At 39.4% G+C, this 12,630-nt stretch overlaps 1 protein-coding gene and 1 long non-coding RNA gene across 2 annotated transcripts in view; one reads left to right on the forward strand and one right to left on the reverse strand.

Annotated features, from left to right (window-relative positions):
* The window catches only part of LOC132391182 (uncharacterized), a 56,675-nt gene extending 50,696 nt beyond the window's left edge, over nt 1–5,979 (forward strand). Inside the window, exons 4-5 of the long non-coding RNA XR_009511110.1 lie at nt 1,968–2,021; nt 5,589–5,979. This is a non-coding gene — a long non-coding RNA (uncharacterized LOC132391182). The remainder of the gene's footprint in view (nt 1–1,967; nt 2,022–5,588) is intronic.
* The window catches only part of LOC132391180 (uncharacterized), a 1,045,680-nt gene that overhangs the window by 73,661 nt on the left and 959,389 nt on the right, over nt 1–12,630 (reverse strand). The gene's annotated exons all lie outside the window — the stretch shown is intronic.

Raw genomic sequence — 12,630 nt, forward strand, 5'->3', positions numbered from 1 at the left:
CCCATGTGCAGTACCTCACTACTTTTTTTACAGAGATTGTTGAGGATCCCTGACAGATTAAATCAGGAAAAATTATATTGGCAATAAGTAAACGGCAGTGAATTTAAAAAAAATCTTTCGTCTATCTTCCTGAAAGGACATGTAAAATCAGTTGGAAGTAATGAGGAATAATTCTATAGGAGAGAATTAGTATTCAAAAAGTGTCTGTGAGTCTGTGAGTTCACTAGAAGGCAAAGGCCAGAAACAGCCTGTCTTGGAGTTGGCAGATTGTGTGTGTGTGTGTGTGTGTGTGTGTGTGTGTGTGTGTGTGTGTGTGTGTGTGTGTGTGTGTGTGTGTGTGTGTGTGTGTGTGTGTGTGTGTGTGTGGTGTGTGTGTGTGTGTGTGTATGTATGAGTGTGTGAGTGTGTGGATATGAGTCTGTGAGTATGTGAGTGTGAGTGTGGTGGGTATGAGTGTGTGTGAGTGTGAGTGTGAGTGTGTGTGTGTGTGTGTGTATGAGTGTGTGAGTGTGTGGGTATGAGTGTGTGAGTATGTGAGTGTGAGTGTGGGGGGTGTGTATGTATGAGTGTGTGAGTGTGTGGGTAGGATGGAAGAACAGGATTTGCTTTGTTATTGTTGCCTGTGTTGTTCTGTGAACATGAAGGATAATCTGTGTGGTGACACCTGCAGACTGCTCCCAGCACAACCTTAGGTCGTGTGGGATGTTGACACAAGGAATACAATTCACTGTATGTCTCGATGTATACGTAAGATGTAAATCTATTGATTGATTTATTTATTTAGAGATACAGAGTGAAACACCACCCAGCAATCCACCAGTTTAACCCTTGCCCAATCATGGGACAATTTACAATGGCCAATTAACCTACTAACACGCAAGTCTTTGGACTGTGCGAGGAACCCATAGGAAACCCACATGCACAAGGGAAGGAACATACAAACCTGCTTACAGAGGATGCTGGAATTGAACTCTGAACTCCGATGCTCTGAGCTGTAATAACATCGCGCTAACCACTACGCCAACACGAATCTTTGTTAAAATATGAATCTGTCAGCATTGCACTAAAAACCAGTGTTGGTTGGTATGGCCTTAAGGTCTAATGTAGAATTATAATGGCAACATTGGAAATACCAGCTTGTAATAAGTGGTTATATCCACGTGGGAGTTAGATCTGTGTCCTTACCCAGTTCAGCTTATATGTGACAGCAACGTGGCTTGTTCATTACAACCCCTCAGAAGTGACCCAGTGTGGTGAACTACATATACCTGTCTGGACTGCTCCTTTGGCTCCTCCCACAGACTCCTGTATAAAGGCGATCAGAGCCTGGGCCCGGCCTCTCAGTCTCCAGGATGTGGTATGGTGGTCACTCACTGCTTGTTCCTTCTTCCAGTCAATAAAAGCCGATATCTCGCCTTTCGTCTCAGAGTGAGTTATTGATGGTGCATCACCCAGAACACCACTTGTTTAAAGGAACTTTTCGATAGACAATAAGTGCTGATCTACCATGCAAACCCTGAACTGATAAACAAAGGAGAAGTTCTGAGCAATCATAAATGTTGAGGCTCATAATATCTAGTCTAGGTCTCAAGTAAAGTTCCACATCAGCATTATCTTTATTTTAACAAGAAATATTTTTGAGTTCTGCACAATTTTAGAAATGTAAGAATAAGCATACAGAACTGATGAAAAATATAATATGAATCTGAGCAAGGGGAGATCAGGAGGTTAAAAAGAAAGTCTCCAGTGGGACAGAAAAAAACAAGAAAAACTACAGGGCAGGAGTTGTTACCAAGTATTTTCTCCCCTTGGTTGCAGATTGACCATTCAGAATTATGCTGAGAGTAACTTATCTTATAAAACTAAACCACCAATTGCATCCGCCCTCATTCTGGACAAAACATAACTTGTTTCAGTGTAACTTTAATTCTAATGCTAATAGCTGCATTTTAATTTATGATCCTCAGGAACAAATGTGACCTGTTACATCCAAGGAGGAAATTTCAGCCTGCAACACCATGGTTAGTTTTGATGATATTATAATGCTAGCTAACATCCGAGCTAACTCTAATAGCATATATTATAAGAAAAATCGAAATCTTTGGTGTCATTCTCAAGGTAGGAATATGATAAAAAAAAGTGGCGCAAGTTAAAGGTGAGAAGGAAGAGTTTTTAAGGGGCACTGCGGGGAATATCTTTACACAATGTGTGATGGATATCTGAAATATAAAACCAAATGAGGTAGTAGTATGGAAGTATATGGCCCTAATTCACATGAAGGGGATTAGTGTGGGCAGGGAGATCAGTTAGCATTCATGTGGTGGGCTGAAGGATGCATTTCTGTGCTGTCATTCTCTGTGATCTGCGGAGTGTTTGCCTTACATGTTTTGTTTCTAGACTTCACATATTTTTCTTCCTTAACTTTTTGCTTGTTAATTCACTGCTTTGACAATTCCAGATATATTGATCTTCAGAAAGGGTAAAATGAGGGAACACGAAGCCGTCTTCATGCAGGGATCTGAAGTGGAGAGTGTGAGCATATTCAAGTCTCTGGGTGTCAATATCTCTGAGTACCTAACCTGGTCCCAAAACAGTGATGCAGCTATAAAGAAAGCAAGACAATGGCTAAATTTCATTTGGAGTTTGAGGAGATTTGGAATGTCACCTAATAACACTCAAAAACTTCTACAGGTGTATCATGGACTGGATGTATTATCATCCAGTATGTGGGGTGTGGGGGCTACTGCACAGGATCAAAGTAAGCTGCGGACAGTTGTAAAATTAGTCAGCTCCATCAAGGGTACTGACCTCCATAGTATCCAAGATATCTTAGAAGGTGTGGTGCCTCAGAATGCCCTCTTCTCATTGCTACCCTCAGGAAGGAGGTATGGAGGCTATAATGGACACACCCCGTGATTCAGGAACAGCTTCTTCACCTCTGCCAACTGATTTCTGAATGGACACAACCAAATAATATTTCATTCAGAACACTAAGTTTCCATGCAGCCTTACCCATGAACTTCACAATTTTTTTTGTACTACTTATTTACTTTAACTTTTTAATATACATATATTTATACATACATATTTATTGTAATTCAGTGTTTTTCTATATTTATCATGTATTTCATTGTACTACTGCTGCAAAGTTAATAAATTTCATGACATACGCCAGTGATAGTAAGCCTGATTCTGATTTCTATGCTTCATAATAATAAAAGAAGTGAAACTGCGAGGAAAAGAATGTATTAGGTAACAGGAATAAAGGATTTAAAAAATATGCTAGAGCTATTCAGGGGTAAGGCAGCTTGGAAACATTGTTCTGAATGAAATATTATTTTGTTGTGAGCTATGAAGTATCTCCTTAAATGTCTGCCACTGTTTATCTAGCATCTTAACAATTTCTCTTCTAACCTCTTTAGCCAGACACAAGAGAGAGTACATATGCTGGAAATCTGAAGTAGCACACACACAGAACTCAGGAGGAACTCGTCAGGTCCAGCAACACTCGCGTAGGGAAATGATTAGTTTATGTATCAGACCCTATCTTTATAATTCCATGTTTTTTAATGAAAATTTAAGATATTATTTCAGATCTAAGTTTCTCACACAGTGAATGTAAAATGCTCTCATACTATGATAATTTTCCCCAGAAGATCCTTTAATACGAGCACATTAGTAAATCCCGTTTCATCACAAGTGACCAGAACTAAAACAGCCTGTTTCCTGGTTAGCTCAACAAAGTAATGTTCCAAGTAATTATCAAGTGCAGTGTATGATTTCATCTCGAAAACTACCTTTGCTGATTTCATTTTATCCATTTCATATAAAGATAAAACTACTACTGTAGTTTTCTAATAAGTCTGTACAATTTGTTGATTTATATTCTGTTCTATATCATGTCAACTGTTGCCTATTCCCATGTGATTTGTTTTCTTTTGTATTTCAGGTTTTAGCAAAACTGATTCTACATTTGACCCCCTGAGTTAAAATAATTTCTGATTACTGTACAAAACTGTTTAAAATTCCTGACAGGTTTCACAGCTCACAGGTTAGATTGTCCATGTTTGAACAAAACTCAAGCTTGAAAGAGTGAACATGGTCTGTGTTTTAATTCAATGAATTTTCATCAGATTTTCAAAGACTTTTGTAAATATGAATGGAAATTGACGGATAAATAGAAAGTAAAAAGCAAGTGATATTGAAGAAAGGTTAGATTATTCTTCAGTAAGAACAGTTATCATAATCCTTTTTTAAATACTGAACTCATCTCACTGAATGAACCTTTCTCCCACCTGTTCCTGAACTGACTATCAAAATTCCTTTCTAATGTCTAGAAAATATGCAGACAATCTCTAGGGAGCCCCATTCACAGTGGTTGTTAAGCAGATTCATGTTATCATTTTCTTCTTGACATCATGACATAACATTTTAGAATGGATCTATCACAGATATGATTGCAAAGAGTCAGCACTCACTAATCACTTCAGGAATACTACTTCAGTAATTGATTTGACACTGAAAAAAACTTGTGAATATGCAATCACAAATCTGCTTTCCTGATTAAACTGGGTGGATTAATTCTATCCATCCTCATTACCTAAATTATATACTTCTTTCTATGTTATCAATGCCCTTAGAAATTTTAAAGGGTCAAATCAGATCATCTGTAACTCTGTGCCTCTCCAGTGAACCTGAGTCAATTTTATCTCCAAAGCTCAGTGCACTCGGACCAGGAATCATCTCTCATTGCCATTCTCCCTCTTCTAAAATGTATAATATTGCCGTTGAACTGAGCAGATAAAAGTTTTTATATATCTGTTTAATGACTGAATAAAGCATTCACTAACACCTTACCAGCAGCTGGATAGCATTTAAGCTACAAAACATTCACTTTTTGCTTGCGTTCTCTGGTCCCTGTGCATTGGTCAACCCTGTGTTGAGAAACGATTTGTAGTCTTCAGTCCACTTTTACGACCTACGTGAATCCTGCTGAAACATTCTTCATCTAATTTTCTTACCAGTGAAGTAAATTATTCTGCTAATTATATCTTGGACTAGATTATTTATAAACATAAAATGCTCTGAGTAAATTATTGAACACCTGAACGATTTCTCTTTAGAATCTGCCCAGTTTAAAAGCTCTGCTTTGTTTGTAATGTTAATTCATGAGTAACTTCATCAGTCATCAGACTTAAGTTTGTTACACGGTAGCACTTATCTGTATTTCTCCTAAAATCTGATATTGACTCTCAGAAATTATCCAAGTACATTTGTGTTAGAGCTTTCCAATAAATTGCTCAACATGAAAGTTAAACACAGAGGTTAATATCTTTTTAATCATTAATTAATTTTATTTTAAAATAAGGTCAGCATATGTACATCTCATAATCATAGTGTCTAGATCAGAATCAGGTTTATTATCACTGACATATGTCATGAAACTTGTTGCTCTGAGGCTGCAGTATGCAGCACAATATCAGCTCCTTTGGGCTAATTGTTCCATGCTGACCATGTTTCCCATCTGAGCTAGTTCCATCTGTCCCCTTTTGACTCATATCCATCTAAACCTTTTCTATCTACTGCAGAGGATCGTAAAAAGCTGCAGAAGGTTGTAAACCAGCCGGTTCTATCATGGACACTGGCCTCCCCAGCATCAAGGACACCTTCAAAAGAAGATGCCTCAAAAAGGTGGCAGCCATTACCAAGGACCCCATCACACAGGACATGCCCTCTTCACATTGCTACCATCAAAGAGGTGGTTGTGGACCCTGAAGACACACACTCAACAGGAACATCTTCTTCCCCTCCGCCATCAGATTTCTGGATGGATAATGGACCCATGAGCACTACCTCAGTATGTTTTCCTCTCTACTTTTGCATTACTTGCTTAATTTATAGATATATATAGGTAGATAGATAGATAGATAGATACTTTATTAATTCCAAAGGAAATTACAGTGTTGCAGTAGCATTACAAGTGCACAGATATAAATATTAGAAAAAAAATTGAAAGAATTTTTAAAAAGTCTAACAGGAGGGGTTCATCACATCCCTGGTTATAGGTTGACTCATTATAGAGCCTAATGGCTGAAGGTAAGAATGACCTCATATAGCCCTCTTTGGACAGCACAGTTGTCTTAGTCTAACACTAAAAGTGCTCCTTTGTTCAGCCAAGGTGGCATCTTGAGGATGGGAAACATTGCCCAGAATTGCCAGGATCTTCTGTAGGGTCCTTTGTTCTACCCACAGCCTCCAGTGTGTCCAGTTTGACTCCAATAACAGAGCCAGCCTTTCTAATCAGTTTATTGAGCCTGTTGGCATCACCTGTGTTGATGCCATTGCCCCAGCATACCACTGCATCGCAGATTGTATTGGTGACAACAGACTGGTAGAACATGTGAAGGAGAGACCTGCATATTCCAAAGGACCTTGGTCTCCTCAAGAAGTAGAAGAGATTCTGGCCCTTCTTGTACATGGCCTCTCTGTTGGTGTTCCACTCAAGTCTGTCATCCAGGTGCACTTATTAAACTTTTACTTGTTCTTCTTTGCTGTTTCTGTTTTACCAGCCAATGTTGTTAGCCCTGAGTCGAACCCCTGAACATGGAGTTTCGGTGGACCACTCTGAGTCTGTCTTCCTAACCTTTGACCCCAGGTGGCCCTACCATGAACCAAAACATAAAGCCCTGACTCCAGCCAACATAGTTCTCAGGGTCACTCAGGCATGCAAGTCTCTAAACCACAATAATGTTGGAGTCCTCTTGGAGGTGATAATACACTACAGAAGCAAAAAACTTGGAAATTTCAAAGTATCATTTCAACTTTTCTTTTAAACTCTTGATAGCATTTTTATTCTTGTTGGCCAATGTGCAATATCCTATTTACTCACCAACAACCTCATAAAAGCAAATACATCTCATACTCTTATATTTTTTAGCTATTTCCATAACCTTTCACTCCAGAATCATTAAGCTTGCCAATGAATAGGCCTTTCAGCATTTTAGATTTTCTGCCTTGAACTTAATAGAAAATAAGGCAAAATTCATCAAGGTTCAGAGCGAACTGTCCGAGTTTAGTGACCAGGATTCACCAACTATAACTTCCCAGCCTACCCTTCTGCTGAAAACTCAGGAAGTGACAGCAGGTCTGAGGCTGGTCTTCCCTCTTTTTAGAGTAAGGGTTAAAGGAAAGGTGACTGTATGTTGACATTTAACCCACCAAACAATGTTAACATCATATAATAAATAACATCAGAATAATCTGAATTGGTGAATTCTTTGCCTACCTGCATCTACTGGAGCAGAACTTGAGGTCAGGGACAAGGTCTTATTGCACTATGGTCTGGGACAACAATTTGAATTCACAGGGACATAAGAAGCTGCAGAGAGGAATGAGCTCAGCCAAATACATCATGTGTACCTCTCTCCCCATATCGGCAGTATCTGCCTGAGGAAGACATCATCCTTCATGAAAGATCCCTACCATCTGGGTCATGCCATCTTCTCACCACTACCACTGGGCAGGAGGTACAGAAGTCCCACACTGCCAGCTTCAAGGAGGCTAATTCCCTTCTAGCCTTCAGTTCTTGAACCAACAAGCATAACCCTAATCATAGCAATATAGTAACGTTGATCACTCTACACTGAAATATACAAAAAAAAATCATTCTAGTTGTGTTCTTTCCTGTAAAAGTTGGTGCAATTTCTGTTAAATTTGTGCTATTACAGGTGTCCCCCCACTTTACAAAGGTGGAATGTTCCTATAAAACCTTTCTTAAGCCAAAATGGCGTAAAGCGAAGAACCATTAATTAATATTAATATAACATAATATAAATATAATATTAATTTATATTATATAAATGGTAGGGCATTGAGGAATGCAGTAGAACAGAGTGATCTAGGAATAATGGTGCATAGTTCCCTGAAGGTGGAACCTCATGTGGATAGGGTGGTGAAGAAAGCTTTTGATATGCTGGCCTTTATAAATCAGAGCATTGAGTATAGGAGTTGGGATGTAATGTTAAAATTGTACAAGGCATTGGTGAGACCAAATTTTAAATATTGTGTACAGTTCTGGTCACCGAATTATAGGAAAGATGCCAACAAAATAGAGAGAGTACAGAGGAGATTTACTAGAATGTTACCTGGGTTTCAGCACCTAAGTTACAAAGAAAGGTTGAACAAGTTAGGTCTTTATTCTTTGGAGTGAAGAAGGTTGAGGGGGGACTTGATAGAGATATTTAAAATTATGAGGGGGAAAGATAGAGTTGACGTGGATAGGCTTTTTCCATTGAGAGTAGGGGAGATTCAAACAAGAGGACATGAGTTGAGAGTTAAGGGGCAAAAGTTTAGGGGTAACACGAGGGGGAGCTTCTTTACTCAGAGAGTGGTAGCTGTGTGGAATGAGCTTCCAGTAGAAGTAGTAGAGGCAAGTTCGATATTGTCATTTAAAAAAAAAATTGGATAGGCACATGGACAGGAAAGGAATGGAGGGTTCTGGGCTGAGTGCAGGTCAGTGGGACTAGGTGAGAGTAAGCATTCAGCACGGACTAGAAGGGCCGAGATGACCTGTTTCTGTGCTGTAATTGTTATATGGTTATTTATGGGAAAAATTTTCGTAAAGGCGAAAATCCTCTTTGTAATGCATAAACAGGTTACTAATGTAGGTCTTTTGTAAAAGCGAAGTGGCGTAAAGCGAACATTTGTAAAGCGGGGGGCGGCTGTATTGTGAATTCTCCTTTTATGATGTTATGATGCCGCTCCTTGTGAGTTTATTTTATTGCACCTGTACATGTGATGGTAAATTTGACTTTAACTTCATGCTTTCTGCTCACCTCCATATAAAATGCATTTGCACTTATGACCACGGCCATCCTTTCTGCAGGAGGGTGTAATGAAGTGCTAATCTGCTCCTGCGTCATCAAGACCTGTTCGTTATACTGATCCACCTAAACAAGATCTACCAGAGAGTGTACCTGCCATGTTCCTGATACAACCAGAACTGTGAAAAATGGAATCATTTTAAATGTAGAATTAAATTCAGTATCATTAGAAATGGAAACTTTTTGGAATTCTTTTAAAAATATTTTAAAATACAAGTTTTTATTTCTCCAGTGCAGATTGTGCAACAGGAGCTAACAGTCATTTTTGCTGGGGTTTATAACCATTGTGCCTGTGCCTTGTTTATTCAGCATCTAAGCAGATAATGCACATCTCCCAGCAATCCTTCCTCCTTCCGCTGTTCACTATGATGATATGATAATGCAGCAACTTCTACCCCATTCCCACTTGGCTGTTTTTGAACATACTCTCTGAATCATCGCATTTCCGATGCCCTACAGCTAGAGTATCAGGCGTGGTGTTTTTTTTTACCTCTTTGCCATTTCATTTATGGCTTTAAGTGAAAATATTAGGAGCAAGAATATGGCAAAAACTAAACATTTACTTACTAAATGCTGCAAGTAAACACTATATTTCTCGTAAAATTTCTGGACTGATTCCAATTTGTCAGCCACAGACGCAAGCAGGCATCTATTCAAATAGAGATCAAATGATATAATTAACTCTCCCAGGGCAATTTGCATGCCAATCAGCTATGGGGAGAACGAGTCAAACTTTGACTACTTCCAATGTTACTAAAGGAGTTTCAAGCGTTCTTGTTTAAAATGCCATGGGCATTTGACAATTGGTAGGGCTTTTTTGTATTACCAATTGACTTTAGTAGCTAAATTACATTCTGAAATAATAAGGCAGATACTAGCTATGAATTTTGTTCCAGGTGGCTAAGTTTTCAGTAATTGTACTCTCTTATCAAAAGAGGGGAAGCACAGCCACTGAGAAGAGAACATTGGGAGAAGGTGAGATCAAAAAGATCATTAGCCATCAGTAGAGGATAACAGACCGGGATGGAAGGGCAGAGTGAAGCTGCAGTTCTCCAGTTGTTTCAGCAGACATTGTATCACAGTTTGCAACCCAATTCCACACATCACTGAACTCCTTTGTGTTCACTGGAGTGTCAAAGGGAAAGTAGACATCAGAACTGCGATATTTTGCTTCAACATCAGAAAAATACATACTAAGTGATCCCATGCTTAATGATAACACACACAGAATACTGGAGGAACTCAGCAGGTCAGGCAGTATCTATGGAGATGAACATACGGTCGACACTTCAGGCCGAGACCCTTCATCAGGACTGGAAAGGAAAGTGGGGGGGGGAATGCCAGAATAAAAAGGTGGGGGAGGGAAAGGAGCATAAGCTAAAAGGTGATAGGTGAGGCAAGATGGGTAGGAAAGGTATAGGGCTGAAGAAGAAGGAATCTGATAGGAGAGGAGAGTGGACCACAGGAAAAAGGGGAGAAGGGGGTCACCAGGGGAAGTGATATGCAGATGAGGAGAAGGGTAAGAGGTCAGAGTGTGGAAGTGTGGAATAGAAGGGGGGTGGAATTATTGGAATTAACTCTTGATTTATTTTCTATGGAGGCTGCCTGATCTGCTGTGTATTACCAGCACTTCTTGTTTTTGGTTTATGGTTTTTTTTTCATGAACCAAAAAAGGCAGAAGGGACTTTTCAACTCTACACTGATGTAAAGTTGAATTGCTAATCCTCTTATCATTGTCAATACTTCATCTGTGGCCTTGGAGAAGATGCTGGATCAGATCCTGCTTGCTCAGGCACAGAGCTCTCGATGGTCACCAATTGTCACCCGAGGCCCCGGTTTGCCTTTACATGTAGAGCCCCCTGGCCTGAAAGTCCCAAAGCCCTAATCCTACATTTACCATATGTAAAAACTGTAAAGATTTTTAAATACTTCTGTCACTCATAAATATTTAAAAACTATTAAGTTGAAATACATTACTCCTTTTATAATTAAAGAAATTAAATTAGTTAAAATCATTCCAAAGCACTCAGAAATAGTTTTTTTTATTATAGAAAGTGAACTTCATTCACTTTATTCTCACTCAACCAAAGGCTCTAGCAAATATCTACAGATGTACCGTGGAGGCCTTTCTAACTGGTTGCACCATGGACACTAGCCTACCCAGTATCAAGGACATTTTCAATAGGCAATGTCTGAAGAAGGCAGCAATCTTCATTAAGGACATCCATCACCCAGGACATGCCCTCTTCTCATTGCTCCCATCAGGAAGGAGGTACAGAGCCACACTTAGAATTTTAGAAACTTCTTCTTCTCCTCTGCCATCAAATTTTAGAATGGACGTGGACAATGAAACCATGTACGCTACCTCACTACTTTTCCCCCTTTCATTTTGCTCTATCTAATTTATGTATAGTGTATATTTATTATTGTAATTTATGGTGATGAGTGTGTATTGCACTGTACCATTGCTGCAGAACAACAAATTTCATAACTTGTGTCAGCAGTAATAAAGCCGATTCTGATTCTGAGCTCTTCACTCCCTAAGTGTTGAGGAACTTTGGATTTTCAAGTTTGTCAGAAAGTTCAGGGCTGCTCATTGAGCACGATTGAAGTCCCGGCCTTGCTTATTTCTGAACAGTGAGATGCTGGTGCTTCCCTTCCATACCACTAACAATATCAGGAACTTCTGCGTGCAGGATATAATGCCCAATTCTGCACCCTCTGAAAATATTAATAAAAGCACAAGAAAGTCCCAGTGGTCTAAAACCGTCAGGAAAGAGGAACCTGCTGCATACATCATTGTCTATTTCATCCAAAGAATGTTATTAGTCCATTGCAATCTAATTTGTTTATGATTCAGTTGGTAGTTTGCTGGTGTTAAAGCTCTTTCAGGCATCTTGACATAATAAAAATGTTTTACACTTTTGGTGCTAAATCTGCTTTCTGCTTCTTGGAGTTGCTAATTAGCACGTTCAACAAATGTAGTTTGTTGAAAGAAGTTTCAAAGTCTGTTAAGTGCACTTTTGACGCTGCTTTAATGAATGATCTGTCAGTGTTCTGTGTGTCATCTGTAATGGTAATAATGAGGCCAGAAGAGATCTGTTCCCAGAATGATGTGACAGAATAAACAACCAGAGAGAAATTTAGATATTTTAAGCACCTTGCAATTGAACATGTGATTTTATAGATGAAAATCTGGTTAATCTCTAAAAATCAAGCAAACAATGAAGACTGACCCAGCATTTCTAGTTCTGATGCATGTTGGAAGACGTTATGTGATAGGAGTTATAGGAGTTGTATCATTTGTCATGTGATACTCTTCTGGAGCTCTGTCAAGTGCAATTGGGACGCATTATTATACTTTAGACAGCTTGTTGGCCACTTGCATGGAAGCATAGTGCAGCACTGTGATTTAAAGAGCCACTCGTTCACTTGACATTCACTTCTGCAATCTGCTGAGGAACTCTGAGGAGGCTGACTACTGACACAGGAGGCAGCTACGTTGTCATACCACAATGTCGAGTGAGGTGTTTTGCACTAATTTCTGCTGCAGTGAGGGTGTTTCTGAGGTGGTCCTCTGAACGTGCTTTACAAGCTGCAGCGGCAGGGCGCGGTGGAAGAGTAGTAGGAGCATGATCGCCTGAGTCGATTGTGATGTCCTCCTAAGGGATTGTCTATTGGTAGGTGCTCAGGTGGCCTTAGAGTCTGTTCTGGGACACACATATTCTCATGCAATGTGGACACGAGT

Source organism: Hypanus sabinus, chromosome 3 (assembly GCF_030144855.1).
Source record: "Hypanus sabinus isolate sHypSab1 chromosome 3, sHypSab1.hap1, whole genome shotgun sequence".
NCBI classification, from domain to species: domain Eukaryota; kingdom Metazoa; phylum Chordata; class Chondrichthyes; order Myliobatiformes; family Dasyatidae; genus Hypanus; species Hypanus sabinus.